The sequence below is a fragment of the Myxocyprinus asiaticus genome, chromosome 41 (genome assembly GCF_019703515.2).
Source record: "Myxocyprinus asiaticus isolate MX2 ecotype Aquarium Trade chromosome 41, UBuf_Myxa_2, whole genome shotgun sequence".
Taxonomy (NCBI): Eukaryota; Metazoa; Chordata; class Actinopteri; order Cypriniformes; family Catostomidae; genus Myxocyprinus; species Myxocyprinus asiaticus.
The window spans coordinates 888,683-904,310 of record NC_059384.1 but is presented as its reverse complement, the minus strand read 5'-3'; the positions used below and the strand labels follow the sequence as shown (position 1 = coordinate 904,310).

At 37.1% G+C, this 15,628-nt stretch overlaps 1 protein-coding gene across 10 annotated transcripts in view; it reads right to left on the bottom strand.

The window, feature by feature from the left end:
- The window catches only part of LOC127431906 (receptor-type tyrosine-protein phosphatase mu-like), a 359,297-nt gene that overhangs the window by 277,151 nt on the left and 66,518 nt on the right, over positions 1 to 15,628 (bottom strand). The gene's annotated exons all lie outside the window — the stretch shown is intronic.

Sequence of the window (15,628 nt, the reverse complement as noted above, 5' to 3'; positions counted from 1 at the left end):
TGACTGTTTATCAGAATATGTTCCAACTCGTAGTTTGAGGTCTTCCAATGCAGAATTTTTGACATACTGTAATGTAAAGCTTAAGAGATCATGCGAAGCTGCTTTTAGACATCATGACCAAAAACTGGAATGTTTTACCTATTGAAATTAGACAAGCACCAAGCATTCACATTTTTAAAAAGCATTTGAAGACGGCGGGGCCGGGTAGCTCAGTGGTAAAAGACGCTGGCTTCCACCCCTGGAGTTCGCGAGTTCAAATACAGGGCGTGCTGAGTGACTCCAGCCAGGTCTCCTACGCAACCAAATTGGCCCGGTTGCTAGGGAGGGTAGAGTCACATGGGATAACCTCCTCGTGGTCGTGATTAGTGGTTCTCGCTCTCAATGGGGCGTGTGGTAAGTTGTGTGTGGATCGTGGAGAGTTGCATGAGCCTCCACATGCTGAGAAACTCCGCGGTGTCATGCACAATGAGTCACGTGATAAGATGCGCGGATTGACGGTCTCAGAAGCGGAGGCAACTGAGACTTGTCCTCCGCCACCCGGATTGAGGTGAGTATGAATGAATGTTACATTTATATAGTGCTTTTCTGATGATGTGACAGCAGCCATAGTGCACCAGTGCACTCACCACACACCAGCTGTTGATGGAGAGGAGAGAGTAGAGTGACGTAGCCAATTAATAGATGGGGATTATTAGGAGGCCATGATTGAGAAGGGCCAATGGGGGGAATTTGGCCAGGACACTGGGGATACACCTCTACTCTTTACGAGAAGTGTCCTGGGATTTTTAAACTCCACAAAGAGTCAGGACCTCAGTTTAACGTCTCATCTGAAGTAACCGTGCCACCATGAGGACCTACTAAGTAGTGGGAATTGCACATTCCAAATTGGGAGAAAAGGGGATAACATTTTTTTTTTTTAAATGTCATTTCCATCAGTGTCATTTCCAGCACAGAATTCGATTAAACACAATACAGACGTAAGATGTGCTGGAAATGACATAAATGACATAAATCTCCTGTGATATGTACATACACTGTTGGACATTGTTAATAAACTAATTAAATCAACTAGTGAGAGTGTGATAAATGTTTTAATTAGACGTCGAGCAATGTATCGGTTTTACCTATTAATCGGTGACAGTAGTTGTTTTTTGGAATTATCTGTTATTGGCAAAAATCTGTTTGGGACCCAGATTTTTCAGATAGAACAGCTATTTCAACAGAAATACAGCGGCCTTTACAGGTGAAATAAAAACAATCACGTGGGGATTTGCTGTGTCTAAATTGTTCATCATTAACTATTTATCTATATTATAATTTTTCATCATTAACAATATTTATCTATATTATAATTCTCACTTTAAAGTAGGGCTGAAACGATTAGTCAACGTTATCGAGTAGTCGCTTGATGTCATTTAACATAACATGAGATCACATGATGATGCACGAGAGGAGCACCGACTGAGAGGAAGAACACACATGTCCAGATGCACTCTAAACTTTCCAAACAGCTTCAGCTGATGTAGATCGCAAAGTATGAGGGGATTATAATGCAAACATACCAAACAAGTACTGTAAATACAGAAGCACTGTCATCGTGAAATAAAGCAGAGCCGGATCTGGCATTCTGCTCAAGCAAAACTTGCATGTCAGAGCGTCTAAAAAGCAAATAACCTGGTGTTAAATCTTTAATGCATCCTTTATTAAAGTTCAAATAATAAGGAAGTGGGTCATAAACAAACTCTGAAAATGGCATTTCTCTGTGCGGTCCACACCGCTTCTATGAGTCACGTGAATGAGAAATCTGCAATGCTAACAGTACCGGAAGCTGAAGAAACACCCAACTGACACGGGATTTTCAATGGCTACTTTGATATATCAGTATTCAGCCACTCTGTCAAAATTAGCCATTGATAAACCTGTCAATTGACCACTATTTTAAAAGTGAAATAAAAGGGTTAGAAAATATATTTGAGCAGAATGAGACTCTTATGAACTCTGTCACAGAGAAAAATTTAAGTTGCAAAACATGCCAATTCATGTAATTCTTGCACTGCATGTTCCCACACCGCCATAATCAATGCCGATCAAATAATCACAGCGATCAGAACAATATCAATGTTTTCAAACATGCACAGTTTCACAGCTGCAATGTGCACAAATGTAAAACAATGTCCACGTTTGGCGTGCCGGCATGCAAACTCATTCACAACTTATTGTTTATTACTTATACAATATATTCTCGCTTATTTGTGCCAATCTCAACAATCAATCTTGGAAGACAGAAACACATTCCAGCGTTGTGACATTTGTATGAAATTCCAAAGATATATTCAGGGTTTTTTTGTTTGTTTTTGTTTTGCATCTTTTCAATGCATACACCCAGGAGTGTTTCAAATAAGTGTGATTCAATAATTCCATGAATATAAGGAGTAAATTCATTTCAGGGCACCTCAGGCTTTGACACCTTGCCAGGGTTTGAAAGTAATGACTTCTAGGTGTTAGGTAATTCAAGCGCTCGTATGGGCAGGAAACTGTCATCACCTACAAGAATACAGAAACAGCAGGCATGACTCTCATATCTTCTCTTTTATTCTGACAGCACGTAGCATTTTCTGCTCCCTGAAGTGAAAAGGAGATGCCACGATTCACTTGATCAACTACATTTCCTCAACAAATATCAGTATTGTCTGGCAGTTTGGTCGTGGGATTTACCTTGATCTCTGTATGTGTCGCTGTCTAGACAACAATCGCTGGAGAGTTAAGTTGAGGGTGTTGAAACTTTGTTTTTTGTAGTTTTTTATAACATGTTGGTTAAACTTGGACGTGTTGTGTTCGAGCAAACTATATATATATATATAAACAATGTAGACAAAAATGATCTCACACACACAAACAGAAACGGCAGGTGTTTAAAACATTCTTAGGTGGTCCTCTACAAGAGCTATGTTTATGTATTTTATTAATTATGTAGGAGTGTTAAATCTCTTGTGGCGTTATCAGAACACACAGACTCCATCGGAGGCGTCATGCTGAATAAAATCACGCCAGCGTCTCTCTCTGCTAGGGAGGTTAAGACACACCGCCACGCAATTACATCACAACATGTGGGACGCAAACATGTAACATGCATCCTCTTAATTATTGAGTTTTGAAGCTTTGTTGTCAAAGGAATGAGGCGACTTTAAACTGAAGAGCAAATCTGTGTGGCTTCTCTTTGATATCCACAGAAAAGTTTGCTCTGAGAATATTCCAGAAGGGACACTTGGTGTGTAATTTTTAGGGTCATATCACGGTCCTGTGCGGGTGAATGTTGGGGTCATATTTTGCCTTTGTGTAGGACCATTAATGGTGCTTAATGTCATGGAAACAATGTCACAATACAAAACAAATCCAACCCAGTCTTACAACAAGTCGTAATAATAGTACGAGATGACAAAATCATAAGGTGGCTCATACAAAACCTACAACTTTTACTCCCGTAAAGAAGAAAAATAAGCAAACCAACGAATAAGAGTACGAGATGGTAAAATTATGTGAGTTGGCTCATTCAAAAACAAAGACTTTTACTCCCATAAAGAAAAACGAACAACGACGAACAAAATTTTTTCGTAATAATAGTACTCGATGGCGAAATCATACGAGTTAGCTTGTACACAAACGTATCACTTTAGCTCCCATAGAGAAAAATAAACAAACTAACAAAATATTTTTCATATTACTAGTCTTAGATGATGAGATCGTAAGAGTTGGCTTGTTCAAAAACGTACGACTTTTACTCACGTAAAAATAAAAAAATGCATGCACTAACAATTTTTTTTCTCGTAATAATAGTATGAGATGGTGAAATAAAAAAACATAAAAGTTCTACCCCCATGGAGAAAAATAAGCGAACCAACAAATTATTTTTCATACTTGTAGTACAATATGGGGAAATTGTATGAGTTGGCTCGTACAAAACAGAAACGTATTTCCGTAAGAAAAATACAAAAAATAAACAAACCAACAATATATATATATATATTTTTATCAATAGTACGAGATGGCGAAATTGTATGAGTTCGCTCGTACAAAACGGAAACTTTTATTTCCATAAATAAAAATAAACGATCCAACAAACATTTTTTAAATTAATAGTACGAGATGGTGAAACTGTACGAGTTGTTTACGTAATTCCGTAATCAAAAATAAACGAACCAACAAAAATGTTATTATATTAATAGTACGAGATGGTGAAATCGAACATGTTGGCTCGTTCAGAAATGTATGACTTTTACTCCCATAAAGAAAAATGTACAAACTAAAAAAAATTTCTTGTAAAAGGAGTGCAAGATGGCAAAACCATAAGAAATCGTACCAGTTGGCCCGTACAGAAACTTGCAACTTTTACTCACATGAATAAAAATAACAAACCAACAAATCATTTTTCATACTAATAGTACGAGATGGCGGGATTATATGAGTTGGCACATATAAACTGGAAACATTTACTTCCTTAAAGAAAAATAAAGGAACCAACAAACTATTTTTTGTATTAATAGTATGAGACGGTGAAATCATTCAAGTTGGCGCATTCAAAAATGTACGACTTTTACTCCCATAAAGAAAAATACACGATCTAACGCATTTTTTTTTTTTTTTTTTATAATAGTGCAAGATGGCGAAATCATAAGAAATCATATGAGTTGGCTCATTAAAAAACTTAAAATTTTGTAAATAAATAAATAAATTGCAAACCAACAAAGAATTTCATACTAATAGTACAACATTGGCTCTTTTATTTCCATAAAGAAAAATAAAAGAACCAACAAACTATTTTTTGTATTAATAGTATGAGATGGTGAAATCATTCGAGTTGGCTCGTATAAAAACATACAACTTTTACTCCTGCAAAGAAAAACCAACAAAGAATTTTTCATACTAATAGTACAAGATAGCAAAATCATACAAGTTGTTTCAATCAAAACTGAAACTTTAACTCCCTTCAAGAAAAATACATGAATGAACAAAAGTTTTTCGTAATGATAATACAAGATGGCAAAATCATAAGTAATCATACGAGTTGTCTCATTCAAAAACGTAAAAATTGTACTCATGTAAATTAAATAAATAAATAAATAGCAAACCAACAAAGAATTTCATACTAATAGTACGACATAGACTCGTACAAAACGGAAACTTTTATTTCCGTAAAAACAAATAAACTAACAAACAAAAAATGTTTGTATTAATAGTACGAGATGGTGAAATCGTTGGCTCATTCAAAAATGTACAACTTTTACTCCCGTAAAGAAAAATAAGCAGAATTTTTCGAAAAATTTGTCATACTAATAGTACAAGATGAGGAAATCATATGAGTTGGCTCGTACAAAATGAGAAAATGTATTTCCGTAAAAAAAAATAAACGAACCAACAAATAATTTTTTTGTATTAATAGTACGAGATAGTGAAATCATATGAGCTGGCTAGTTCAAAAACATAAAAACTTTTACTCCTGTAAAGAAAAATGCCCGAACGGACATTTTTTTTTTTTTATAATAGTACGCGAAGGCAAAAGTGTAAGAAATCGTATGAGCTGGCATAGAGAAAAATAATAGAGGAAAAAAAACGAGCCAATGTACGATTTTTCATAAATGTAACTAAACATCAGTCATTTGTATTGCACAGATAAATCTAAATGTTTCACAGACGTTTCCCTTCTTAAAATAAAGTGTTGTAGTAAAAAAGTGGCACCATTTCGTACAAGCAAAATCGTACAGTATCTCACAAATTATTACGACGTGTCATGAAACTACGTTGAAAAAAAAAACAACTTTATGGCCCTAAACATAGGCTTTACTTTCTTTTATGTAAAATCTAAGTTCTTTTGACTTTGTGGTGAAATATGACTCAGATATGAGATTCATCCTAGTGGCATTTCACATAATAGATTAGTTAATATCAAGTGTTTGGCTGTACCACATTCCCTACAATCTCTGGTTTAGCTGTCTGAAAAGTATTTGATGACATCAGTGCAAACAGTAACAGTCCACTCTGCTGGGCCAGACAGCGCACTCGAGGCTCTGCAGATCCTGACAGTGTCCAGACGTCTGCGCAGCTCGTGTTATTATCTTTGACACAGAAAACTGTTGCCACAGGGCCTGATGGCACATCAATACTGCAGTACCACGAGCAGCAGATTGCTGCCAAAGCAAACAGCACTAGGACGATGTAAACAGTGACAGGCAGCGACTGGCAGACTTGTCACCCCAAACCAGCTGTGATTGGACAGTTTGACATGGTTTAATGCCTTGAATTTGAGCTGAAGAGTTCGTTTAAGCCTTTGAAAGCATGTAAATAATCTCACTTCACCTATCAAGCAATAGCAAAAAAAAATACACAGACATTTCTGATGAAACGCACAAACACATTGGTTTCTAAGCTACTGGCAGACGCTGATTCAAAACACGGCAGACAGTTACTTTGATGCCAGAGCAAAAGCTTCATTTGCTCCGACATTTGGGTTTACATGAAAGAACCAGCAAGACCAGAGTCTCTTCTCTAGTTCTGTGATCGATAGTCTCTTCCCAAGCATCTTTATTCTCTCAAAAGGAAAATAAAAAACAGGCAAACCAAGCAGTGCTGGTACAAAATCTATGTTTTAAATATTTGAAATGATTCCAGTGTTGGAAGAGCTCTCTTGTCTCGAGTCTTTAAAGTCGTGATGTGTGGAGGGGGCCTCAGTGAGTAAAGACGCTGACTACCACCCCTGGAGTCGCTAGTTCGAATCCAGGGCGTGCTGAGTGACTCCAGCCAGGTCTCCTAAGCAACCAAATTGGCCCGGTTGCTAGGGAGGGTAGAGTCACATGGGGTAACCTCCTCATGGTCGCGATTAGTGGTTCTCGCTCTCGGTGGGGCACGTGGTGAGTTCTGCGTGGATGCCGCGGAGAATAGCGTGAAGCCTCCACATGCGCTATGTCTCCGCGGTAACGCGCTCAACAAGTCACATGATAAGATGCGTGGACTGACTGTCTCAGATGCGGAGGCAAATGAGATTCGTCCTCCGTCACCCAGATTGATTCCAATTTGGCATGCCCAATTTCCAATGCGCTCTAAGTCCTCGTGGTGGCGTAGTGACTCGCCTCAGTCCGGGTGGTGGAGAACGAATCTCAGTTGCCTCCGCGTCTGAGACCGTCAATCTGTGCATCTTATCACGTGGCTTGTTGAGCGCATTACCACAGAGACGTAGCGTGTGTAGAGGCTTCACGCTATTCTCCGCGGCATCCGTGCACAACTCACCACATGCCCCACCGAGAGCGAGAACCACATTATAGCGACCACGAAGAGGTTACCCCATGTGACTCTGCCCTCCCTAGCAACCGGGCCAATTTGGTTGCTTAGGAGACCTGGCTGGAGTCACTCAGCACACCCTGGATTCGAACTTGCGACTCCAGGTGTGATAGTCAGTGTCAATACTCACTGAGATACACAGGCCCCCCCACGTGTGGTGCATTTTTAAAAATATGGCAGTTTTCTTAAAACTACTGTAGGAGTCAAATTTCGATCACATTCATGATGATTCCTGGCAAAAGGATCACGGCAAACTTTTAATGTTGTATCGTTTGTACCATTCAGACAAACATTCCTCTGTAACAGCACGTTTTCAATTTTGGAATTAAACTGTATTTTTACTCAATTATTTATTGTTATTTAATACATGTATTTTATTAGTATCTAATAATCTAATTGATCGATTTTTATAAATACAAATTATTATTATTATTATGTATTTTTTTGGGCTTATAGTAAAAAAAATAATTATAAGACTGGTATAATCACCCGAGACCGCAAGGAAAAATGTAAGTCTCATTTAAAATTCTTGGGGAAACAACCCTTTGGTAGCATGACATATTCTTGTTTCTTTTACTTCTTTTTTACCTTTTTGTTTTTAATAATACTTGAGATGTGTACTCACGTCAAATATTTTCAAGGTGTTAAAGGTGCTTTTAGCCATTCTAGAATTTCCCCAAGCTGAGCCGTTGGAATAGCCACGGCCCTTTTTTCCAACACAACGCACTCCAAAGATACCAAAATAGTTTTCTTAAGACCGTTACAAGCAGAAACGGTTGTCAAAAACAACAGCAGCAATATAGCACCTGTTATGAACAACATGGCATAAAAATGGCATTAAGCCTCAATAATTCGCTGCAACTAAAATACTATGAGAACGTGCAAAATGATTGACAGGTCGAAAGCGTCATTGTCCGCAGACACATTTTTGTTTGCTGTTTACAGAGTCTAGAGCTGTCACAGAGACCGGTGAGATATCATTACAGTCCTACATTCTCACCGTTTCAGCTAGTGTGATGTAAATCACAGATAACCGAATGGCGTTTAGAAACCATCTCCTCTCTTATGATTGTTTGTGTTCTGCTGTGGCATGGACCACAAAAGCAATCTGGTATAATCTGAGTCAGGACCGGCCGTCTTTCTCTCTCCACCGCTGTGAGTTAGTGTGGATCGTTCAGGTTAGCTGCTGTGAGACTGACAGGCCTATTTCAGTCTCAAGACCTCACCAGAGAGCTGCAGATACACCGCTGATCCCAGCATGGCACTGTGGGTAATAGTTTACAAGCATGAATCACCGTCCAAAACAGCTACACTTGATAGAAAACCAAATCAAAAGGTCTTGAAGCAGGGGCGGTGCTACAGGGGGGCCCCAAATGTTTGACCAACCTGTTATATCTTTCACATGTGTACTAGGGATGGGTCAGGATTGGTCAGGATTGGCGAGGTTAACTAGTTTATCTAGATTTTCTTTTATTAGCTTTGATATTTTTTAGTGGCTGTACTTTAAAGGGGATGAATTTAGAGATGCAACTAAATTCCATTTTCTACAGCTGCTTTTGAACATAATAACGCATCCTACATGAACGCCCCTAACAAAGCTGTCTGATCAGGATCTAACTTTAAACTGACTTCTTCCTTAACACTGACAAGTCGTTTAGACAACCCATGTATTTCAATGTCAAATCAAACAAATTTCAGAAACTTCCTCTGCTGAAATTTTTGATTTGTTAATACTTTTTCAGAAGAAAGATAAACAGAAATGATGATGAAAGCCAAAATATGACATGCCTTAGATTAACATTTACTGAGTAATCCATTATTTTGAAGAGGGGGCTCAAAATGACAACTTTCGCTTATGATTTTGGAGCAAAACTACAGGTCAAAAAAAATAACCTTAGAAAGGTGGCAGCATCATGATTTTATTTTTACACAGAGATTGGTAGATCTGTTACTAAAATCAGTTGACTTCATCACCACCTGTTGCATTATATGACAATGGTGTGAGTCCAAAAATGGGAAAAAGCACTTTTTTGTGTTGTTTTTCCAAAGTTAGAGTGCCTATAACTCCAGAAGTATTAAAGATATCTTAATATACTTTTATATTCAGGTTCAGAATAAACTTTCTATTTTATATCTTCATTTTTAAGGCCCTATATGGTTAAATCCCACAGATATAGGCCTCTTAATGTGGCTCCATTTGAAAATGGTAAATTTGTACCCATTTTTAATGGTCGAAAACGAAATGTGAGTCAAATGGTATGAAGCTAGTTTTTCATGTCCAACAACACAAAGGTCTGAAGTACAAATAATGTTGAAAATAGAAATGTATCTCTATTTATTCACATAAAAACAATAATGTCAAAATCTCGATTTTCGAGAGTCCAAAAAATACACTATTAGCGAAAAATGTGGCTCCTCAGTTACTGCAACACCAATAGTTTTAATGAATTACTCAGTAAATATTGATCCATAGCAATTAATATACTGGGCTTTGATCATCGTTTATGTAATTATGTTAATGTAAATTATGAAAAACTAAATTTTGAGCCGGAGACCTCTGGTTGATACAGAATGATCCTGTAGTTGTGCACATCCCAAGACACTACAGGCTGCTATTCAGAGAAAAAATAGATTGAAAAATGAAAACAACACATACACACACACACACACACACCCACGGAGAGAGAGATGCCCTGAAGAGATTTAGATCTATCATGGTATTGATGCATTTACGGCTGCTCACTGCCCAAAACCCTTGCTGCTTCGACACGCTAAATTAAGTAATAACTCTCGCACTGAAAAAGCAGGAAAATGGTTTCGTGGGCACACAGGTTTCTCTAAACACCTCACGATGATGTGCTCTAGCATCAAATCAGGGCATTAAGAGAGACAAAGGGCCTGTAAATCACTCGGCTGGCCTCACAGGAGATGTTTGGTGGTAAAACTCCAATATTTGCTCCAGAGCAAAGCGTCCAACCTTCACAATGTGTTTTAACGAGCAAAATATCTTTGAAATAAAGCCTGGTATGTGCTATACACTAATGACTCTTAATTGACAGAGAGAGAAGACCTGAAGATCAAAGCCAGCAGCTGTGAATCAGACACGGCTAACAGGTCAAGGATTTTAATAATCCAGAAATAATTTGGGAGAAAAGCAGAGTTTGTGATCTCGACAGGTGATCTGGATCAAGTGTGTTGGGGTCGCTCACAAGTTCAAGCACAAAGAGAGGTCATGTGACACAAGAGCACAGACCAAAACCCACTTCCCATATTGGGTGTTCTCACGGCGTTGGGTTGAAAGCTGAAACTGCCTGTATGTTCATTTTCTAATATGTACTAATGTACATTGTAATGTAAATGTACTAAAAAATGTATTAAAGTTTGTTTAAAAAAAATATTTGTTGGCAAAATGGGTGGGTGGTATAACCAAAGTCTAATCTACACTAAAGTAAATTTATTTAGTAAAGTAATTTTAATTAATGGTAATGGTATGTATCGCAATAAAGCAATTATTGCTGGAAATTCAACAAAGTAATGGTTTAAATTAGAGGTCGACCGAAAGTGGATTTTGCCGATACCGATAACTAAGGTGGTGGGGAAAGGCTGATAATCGATTAATCGGCCAAAGGTTTTTAAAATTGATTTATAGAATGTCAAAAAAAAATTCTCTCTTTACTTGGCGGGCGAAGACAGAGTCCAAAATGCAAATTTTTATCCAACCAAAATCCCAATAATAACCCGAAATTTTTTCGTAAGATTTATTCCATAAAAGCGGGACTTTTAAGTATAAACAAGCCCAAAAAACACTGGGGACTCTTATATTGAAATGACAAAATGATGAAAAAACTATCGATCTCGATTTTTGCCGATAACCGATAGTCCCAAAAAGCTACTGTCGGCACCGATTAATTGGTAAAATGGATATATCGGTCTACCTCTAGTTTAAATATTAAACAGCTTAAATAAATGTCTATTTTTTTATTATACAGTGAGTTAAATACTTTATAAATGTAAGGCATTTAATCACATTTCATTTGGAACTTGATGGACACCAAAAGATACGATTATTTATAACAAATGAGTGATAAGTCTGATATAATTCAGCGCAAAAACAGTATCGCATTACGCAACACTTGAAATAAAATCAAAGGACTTAAAACAGTGGAACTAGGGATGGACGATATAAGCAAAAATTTCGATTGCGATATTCTTGGTCCATAACGATATATATCACATTTTTATGGAAAAGTCATAAAAAAAAAAAAAACATCTAGAAAAATAATGAAAGTACCTTATTTTTAATAATGTCTAAAGTAATAGTAGACCAGTCGTACAAACAACCGTAAACAAATAAACTCTGCTTTGCAATGAGGCAAACAAACACTCGTTAACAGCCAAACAACTTCATTCTCGCATGTTTCTTCTTTGTAACGTAAATCATTGTTTCTGACGTCTAGTGGTCCTGCCAACTGATAGTAACACACAAATATATCTATACAAATATAAGGGTCATTGAGAAATACGGTTGTCTGGGGTAATAAAAAAATCTAGTTTAAAACACGTGTCGTAGTTGTAGAAATTTTCATAAAAACATCTATAGCATTTTCTACTTATGTATTTAATGACTTCTTGTGGTGTAACCATCAAGTAAAATGTATTAAAATACTTTCCTTGCACTATGAATGCATGAGTGTACGCAACTTTATCATTAATTAAATTAATAACAATTTTAAAAATCAAGACGTTTTCTGAGGGTTACACCAAAAGACCTGAACAAAGTTTGCCTTTTTATTAAAATGTAAAAAATACTGATATATAATGGTATTACAAAATAATAATATTTTTCTTTTTGGGGGGGGAGGGGGGCTTGGGTTTCTCCCCTTTTTCTCCCAATTTGGAATGCCCAATTCCCAATGCACTTTTAAGTCCTCATGGTCAACAAATGTTGGGAATGTCACTATAAACCGATATTAAAAATCTATTCTTTCCATTTGCTGGATCGCTCAATATCTAAATTACAAGTGCTAAAGATGATAAATTACCAACTACTGCTAACTATCTGTAGAGCATCACCGAACAACATCAACATTGATTCATCGACAGTCAAGCACAGTTATTCACCAGCTCATTATTTATCCGGGAACAAGGGTGTAAACACACAGCCGGTCACTGAACCGCGCCACACACTTACTTAATCACGTTACGCTCTCATCGAGCGACTGGACGATCTGTGACAAATGTATTCACTTTATGAATCACAAGGTCAAATGTTCAATAGCCAATGACTCATGTGGACACATCGTGGGAAGGACTAATCGTCTGCCAAACACAAGTGAACGCTCATGATCATAAGACTGAAATATGACCGCAATGATCACAGATTTTTGCCATTTTGAAAGGCTTTGAAACTTCCTGTTTTTATATTAATATTGCACTACAAGTCTTGGATGTCAACAAAGGGTCTTGTCACGTTTTCCGACGTTATGGATTAGAATTATCTGCAGTAAAACACTCTAACATTGTGTCTGCAAGTTTGGCACAGGCAAGCAAGTTGGGTTTTATCGTTGTTTTCATATTTATTAACTTGATCAGATACTAATCAAATGGTGATACTCAAAACATCGATCACAGACAAATGCTTAAAGCAAACAAAAGCTTAGTCGAGTAGAATGTGAGTGACCGCATAACTGCAGGTGTTCCATCAAACACGACAGTTCCCCGAACGTCAGTAAGGAGACGGGAGGGAACGGCCTTAAATGATGATTGATGAACGAGAGTGATAACAAAGAGACAGTTTGGTTTCGCCGTCTCGCTCTTCCACAGCGTTTATGAAGCACTTCCACTGCATAATTATTCCAGATCCATCTCTGTTTGTATCATCTGTCACTGGACAATTAAGTTGAATTTGAAGCTTCGTGAGGAGAACGCTGACGGCGACACTCACGGCCCGTACAAACAAGGACGATATTTGTGGATGAGAATTATTTTGTGCAGCACTTTCAAAGTGCACACTCAAAATGTAAAGTGTAACATTGTGAGTTTATCTAACCAAGACCCAACGAAATTAAGATTTAATGTTGTCACGGTACCAAAATTTCAGTAGTCGTCCCGATACCAGTGAAATTTCACGGTTCTCGATACCAATTTCGACACCACAAGAACAATATGCTAATATGATAGTGTGCTATTGAACACACCAGTTTAGTTATTTTTAATTATTTGCTAATTGTTTTAATAATTATAGTTTAATAATCAGTTTAATTTCATCATCAAAATGGTGTCTAATCAATAAATTCTTAAAACTTTTATTCAACAGCTGTCTTGCTTGTGATATTTTGATTAATTAGGATTCCTCCGGTAGGAGGAAACCTATTTTTTTTGTTAGCATTCTTATTATTATTCCTGTAGCTCTAAATTGCCCAATAACTCAAGATCTCCTTGGTAAAAAGTTTTGAAATTTGGCACATTGATACTACAGGCCACGAGTAACTAACACACCAAAAATGGCCCACGTGGGCCTATAGGTGGCGCTACAGGCCACGCCCCAATTTGTCCATTTTCAAAGTGATGCCATTTCCACCCCAAAGGTCCAAAAATTCTGAAACCTGGTATATATGCCTCATTTCTCATGAGGAACAAAAAATCCTCTAGAACCCATAAAGTCCACCATGATGGATTTTCCTGTACAATACAAATTTGTCCAAAACTACAAAACTCTACTCCTCCTGAACCATAGCTCCAATTGACTTGAAACTCGGTATGTATGTGTAGGATACATGTCTTTCAATTTGATATTTAGCAAAAATGAATACAATACAAAATGGCTGAAAGGTGCGCATTTATGTAAATGTCCACATTGTCTCAATATCCATATGTCCAAAACATCTAATGCCATTTTGACTAATGTTTTTTCCAACCTAACAGGCCTCAAGATGACATCACTCTGAAGTACTGTGCAAAATTTCACCTTGATATGTCAAAAGATGACAGAATTACAGTTTACTATTATTTACCGCTAACGCTAAAATAATGCTTTACAAATCCGCTAGTCATAAAACCGATACTTTGATTCAATCACCAGTTCATATGAAGACTCTTGCAATGTTTACTAACAAATTAATGAAATGTTGTGTACATGTGTGAAGTACATGTCTCTACCATGTCAATTTTTACATAATTTGCCGTTTTGAGGAGGAATCCGCATTGCTGCTTACAGCTTTAATTATTATTATTATTATTATTATTATATTATTATTATTACAGTGAATATTATATTTAACTATACATTTGTAGTATATTTTTATTCCATTTCTTTAATTTCAGGCATCTAGAGTTTATTTTGAATCGTGCTTTTATTATGACGTGTGTTTTTTGCCGGAAGCTTCACTTTTCTGGATAAACAGTTTGCGTCACATTTCTAGTGGATGAGCGGTCGATTTTATTTAAAGTACGCAGCTCATCCACCGTAATATTGCAGCTTTTAGCAGTTTAATAAATTACACTAGGACATGTCACGATTTTAATTTGATTCATTGTCCATTTCAGCGCAAGGAGTAACAGCACACGCGCAAAATGAGCATTTTAAAGCAGTCGTGTCAGTCATACAGTGTGCTGGTACCGGATTGAGTCGGTGCTCGGTACTACCGGTACTGCAGAAACACTGGTATCATTACATCTTTTTTATTTTAGTATCAACTTGGTACCGAAGTACCGGTACTTTTGACAACACTATTAAGATTCAACATAAAGGTTATTCCATGTCTTTCATTTTGTTTAATCTCTCTTCAGAATTAGTTTTTACCATATATGATGACGAAAACCAGAATATGGAATGCCATGGAAAAACGTTAACCGAGTTGTCCATTATTTTGTAGAAGGGGGTCAAAATGATATGTTCACCTATGATTTTGAAGCAAAACTACAGGTAAAAAACATAACCTTAGAAAGACTGTCATTATTTTACTATGACACAGAGATAGATAGGTCTATTATTAAAATAAGTTGACTTCGGCACCTCTTGTTGCATTATATGTCAATGGAGTCCAAAAACGGTTGTTGAGGGCCTATAACTCCAGAGGTATTAAAGATATCTTAACTTCGTGCGACCCTGCATCCACATGCGTGGACACTGTATTTTGGCTTCGCTATAAGCAACGCGTAATTTAAACACAAGACTCTAGACTGTCATTTAAGGGTTAAAATTATGGCGCACCGGAGACGTGACACAACAACATGACATCGATTTCTGTGAAGCGCTTTAACAGATGCAGCGCCAATAAAAGTGCCTCTGGTAAGAAAT